Source organism: Sphaeroforma arctica (genome assembly GCF_001186125.1).
Source record: "Sphaeroforma arctica JP610 unplaced genomic scaffold supercont1.19, whole genome shotgun sequence".
Classification (NCBI taxonomy): Eukaryota; class Ichthyosporea; order Ichthyophonida; genus Sphaeroforma; species Sphaeroforma arctica.
The window spans coordinates 132774-138035 of NW_014040539.1; the positions used below are offsets into that span (position 1 = coordinate 132774).

At 41.1% G+C, this 5262-nt stretch overlaps 1 non-coding gene across 1 annotated transcript; it reads right to left on the bottom strand.

The window, feature by feature from the left end:
* Nucleotides 1–793: 793 nt before the first annotated feature.
* Nucleotides 794–866, bottom strand: SARC_30013. The gene has a single exon. It is a non-coding gene; the product is annotated as a tRNA-Ala (tRNA).
* Between the last annotated feature and the right edge of the window lie 4396 nt (nt 867–5262).

Here is a 5262-nt window from a genome sequence, read left to right on the forward strand (position 1 = left end):
AATTTGATTAGCTCTCGGGAGTGAGCCATATCTGATGATTTCTATAAATACAAGAGGACTTCTTGATGTGAAATCTGGTCTGAGACCTGTAGTCTCTCACCGACTCTAGGGAGTATGTTAAGCAACTTGATTAACTCTCGGGAGTGAGCTAACTGTGATGATTTCTATAAATCAAAGAGAGCTTCGGGCTGGAAAACCTGGTCTAAGATATGTAGTTTCTCACATTGAGCTTGCTTTTTTCGATAGAAGCAGAAGGTGTGCATGGCTTGATAATCTAGCTGTTAAACCACACGGGATCCCATACGTAGAATTGGAATATGTATCACATACAGTTGACTTAGTTAGGAAAAAGCACGTGTTCAGACCAATTTCCTTGCATACTACATTTCTACGTGTGAACCATGCAAAGATCCTACATAAGTCATTAAATTCCCACATCAAAATTTTATTATCAGAGCGGGCCATTTTTATGTATTCGAGTATCGCGAATCGAGTTCTAGGTGCTTCATAATATGTGAAAAATATAAATGAAAAAAGATAGTTTATAAGAGAAAAATACAACCGTTTTATTCGAACCAGATGTTAAAAACAAAAATACAAAGCCAACGTTCTATGACAATTGTCAGTGTGTTAGTATAAAAGTGGGACATATTCGCTTTTCAAGTGGGGAATATTCGCTTTCAAGTGGGGCATATTCGCTTTTCAACATATACATATGTACATGTAAATATACGTACATACATAAACATATACAAAATAAAACCATGCATAGAGCAACATATAGTAAAACTTCTGGAGAATGAGAGAATTGAACTCCCGACTTCGTGCATGCTAAGCACGCACTCTACCAACTGAGTTAATTCCCAGACGCATTTGTTTATCTATAAAATTATATAAAGTCCACAACTATTTATCGTGTGCTTTTTTCCTGTCAACAGAATTTTGAACCTGGTCCTGCGAGAGGGGTTCATAAATATTTCCCCCCAAAAATCTACATACTTCTACCAGAGATAAAATACTTGGCTTTATGAGACACTAAAGGCTGGAAACAGTTGTTTATTAAGGTTTTAACCTGCCTAACATATGATGACAGTGCCAGTTGTTAGGATCTCGATCTCACTTTGCTTTTCTAGTCTGTGCGATTTTATTCAAATCGAGTATGTAGATTACGGTCATTTCACCTATATACACCTCACATACGTGGAGCTAACAAAAAACAATACGGGGATCGATACAGCTATGTAATTGTTCGTCAGAAGCTGTGGTCACGAATACTAGGCACGGTTTTATCTTTTAAGTATTTAGGACATAAACCTAAGAAATCCGTAGGCAAATGTCAATTCACAAAAGTCATGGTTCAAATAATATTCATTTAATGTACAACGTCTTCCTCACAGACGAAAATTACTTTGCCATATTGTTGTCTTCACAACAGACGTGTCCTTAGAGAAGGGTGGCCACGGCTAAACCGTTGGCACACAAATAGAGAGAGTTCACAAAGAACAAGAAGGAAAAACGTTAAGGAAAACGTATGGAGCCGTGAGAACGACAGAGACGGTTCCACTATAGATGGTCAGGATACACACGAAGGTAAAGCAAAATGCATGCAAAAGAACAGGCGCACATGAGTGGGCTATCTATTAGAAAGGACGACAAGCAAAAGTAGGTATTGGGTCAGACAAGCTGTAAGTTTAAGTGTGACAGGTGGAGCAAGAAATTCTAGAATAACGTGTTGTGGCAGTAATACTATAATCGTCAACGAAAGGCATTGAGTTTCGTATATCAAAGCATGAACATGAGTTGAAGACATATGTGGGCTCTCTACAAGTAAGTAATAGTGGCTAACGAGTTCCATCTACACAATATGCTGCACGCGAAATATGATTACACGTGGAAGTAGTTTACAGCGTAAGTGAGCATGACATGATCGTGGGTTAAAATACGCAAGATGGAATTGGTGTTCTAGTACAATTATTATGTTTTGTACATGAAGTGACAGTGATGCTATCACCACTATACACGTCTGGGGTGGTATGTCGGGACATAGTTCACCGCAATAAGCGATTATCCCAGTTGGCGAGTGTAAGATTGTAAGATATCTCGTTCGACGTCCAACCAACGAGTAATACTCCACATGACAATAGAAGGTGTGACAGTAGTGACAGTAAAGCGTTAAAAATTGCAGCACATAGTGTGAACAACGCAAAACGAGTCGTGGACACAATGTTGTAGGTTGAGTAACATGGGAGAAGCTACCTCCAGATAGAGAGTAAGAGAACAACTACGATAGTAAATAGGGTGAGAGCTACTTCGGCTCTGAGTAAGCTGTAGTACTCGTCCCCAGGAACTACCATCGGATACTACTCGTCCTCGGAGCAAGTAGTATCATTAACTCCGAAACTACCCTGCACATCTTCTACATATTCCGTCAAAGTTCTCGCCAACAACATTTGTCGCCAGAGCAATCGGGCTGCCGCGATATCCATCAGCGAGGTCTGAAGCGTATGACTCATATACGGCAAGGCGTGGCCGACGCCATGGGTCTGAGGATGTAGTGCCTACAGCAGGAGAAAATGGGTCCAGAGCAGAACAAGAAATCTTGCCACTCAATTCGATGGCCCACAAGGCACGGCTATAGCAAGGTGAAGGACTTGCACCTCCGAGTAATGTGAACAATGAGGCATAGGCAAGGAAAAAGCAGTATCGGAACCCACCCGAAGAGGGTACCGACCAATATACGCTAAAGCCACGGGAAGTGGTAGTCACTCGTCTAACGCAGAAATCATCATGCCAGAAACTTAGTCAATATCGGTAGTGAGATAAAAAAATTAATCAACTCTCGGGGTGCGTGAGAAAACTCGGGGATCTGAAGATTTTAATATTTCTTGCTGTGAAATATAGTCTGAGACCTGTAGTCTTTCACGCACTGTCAGATATTCGAATCACCCGCTGACGGTTCATACGGATCATAAGGCGCTTGTTTCATACTGGTGCGAAAGCCGCATAGATATGGGAATTCTGTTCGGGGACGCTTTTTTGCACCGCGCAGTATTTACAAGAAGCTAGAAAATACAGCTTTCTGTAGAAAACACACAGGCGAACCAAATCTGACTGTATTACTATTTGGATATAGATTTGAAGCTATGAAACGTGAAGGTACGTAAACGCCTAGCAGATACGATAATTTTAGAGGATGCAAGTGATAGTGATGAAGAGGAGAACGAGGCCCATAAGGTAATCAGAGAACTCTCAGTGTGGACACAGTTTGTTTTACATATGTTAATACCAACAGATTGTCGAGACAACAGGATATTGGTCGCATTCTTTGAAGTATACGAACTCACGGCTCAACGATACTACATCGCCTTTTCCAATTCGATATTCTTTAAGGCACGTAAACCATTCCACAAAGAAAGCTTTGATTTGCAGAACAATGTCGCTCTCCAAATCGAGGACTACACTGAAAGAACGATAGGATCCTCTATACGCGTATCCAATGAGTGATGTACTACTTTAAGTTATTATAGAAAATGTACCGCGATTAAGCACAATGCGATAGCATGTGGTGTTACCTATGTAGCGTCGACTTTCGTAAGAATAATACTTTTTCAGTGGTGCTGGTGGCCGAGATAGTTCAGTGTCTAAGATGGGCAAAGCGCTCTAAAAATTATTTACTGTTTCTGTGAGTAGTCACGGCCAAGAGTCCATATCTACGCCGTGGTTCGGCAAAAGGGGTACTATGGCGCAGCCACTGATAACGGTATTTATGTGAATGAGAGCTACAGAGGTGATGATGAGACGAGTAGCACTCAGAATTGCAACGGCATCGCCTGCCAAATCGAATACAACATATATGTTACCTGTACGAGTAAGGGTTGACCGATAGACGAACTAGAAAGGCACGGAAGATCTCGCAAAAGCAAAAAGGGCGACTTGCTTTTCTTCAAGAAGAGAGTCGGAAACAAATTATGAAGTATGAAAGAATGCCACAACTATGGTGCCTATCAAAGGTTGACCTCACAAACCATAAGATTAAGGTAGTCTGAGGATTAATTAACTATACGGTACCTATCACCAACTAATATCAATAAGCCAAATAGTGTGGATCCGGACTCTCACTTTAAGGCAGATAACAATGTTGCAGTTCCAGCCGGGAAGTCCGTTTGATTAATAGGAACTAGTGTATTTAAAATATCTTTAGTTGAAGCAGAATCAAGCTCATTTGTAATGATTTCTAGCAAGATATCTACTTTTCAATCTTGGCTTTCCGATATACCAACAACAAATTCATCTCTACACTGAAGGAGTTCCTGTAAAGCCTTTATATCCATATATGATAAGGGATTGAACTGCGTGCGTATATAGGCACCTTGCTTGTCTGTACATAGTCTTGCAATAACTCTAACTGTGATTGAGTGCCTCCAACATTTTTGACTGTTTAATCCAAGTGTTCCGACCATCGGCAAATCCAATTAAACGATTCTCGATGCACAGCCCGTATATACACACATTTCAGGCGATTATGGCAAGGACTGGATGCCTCAGTAGCAGCAGCCGTCATCCCGACAGGGTAACAAGAAAAGATTTTCCTCGACAGAAGGAACAACAGAATCTTTAACATGTTGCACAAGTTTCGCCGTTGGATGCCTGTATAGGTGTGATGAGCTGATGTCATCAGCAGCGCCGCCATCAAGACAACCTTGTCGAAACCATGTACGCTTACGGCCGTCGGAAAAATTCAATGATTGTTTTTAAGCGTGCGTTCTGGATAATAAAGCACGGTACTCTGACTCTGCTTCTTTCGTACACTGTGGTCTGAATAATACTTTTACACTCCCTGTGCGCCAACGTAGATCAATAACAAAATATCGCACCCAAAGACGATATAGCCCATGTCATGAGCGATGATGTATTCAGCACTGCCCCCCGCCTACTATTTCTATTTCTTGTTGCGCAACTATATACGTAATACCCATATCTTTATATAGGAGCATTGATATCTAAGCACAACCTACACTATAAACACCTACAGTGCCCCTGCCACCTCGTAAAAATCCTTCATGAATATCTTTTCATCTTGTATAAATGAACACGCTGCAGATGCGTCTTACACGCATCTAATCTTGAAGTATTCGCTAACTTCTCTTGAACCTGATATCCATCGGAGACGGGCGTCACAATAGCTCGGCCACTATCGCGTGCCTGAATCTTTATTAGCAACGATGCACATTGCTATAAAAAGCTTAAATAACTGCCATCTTA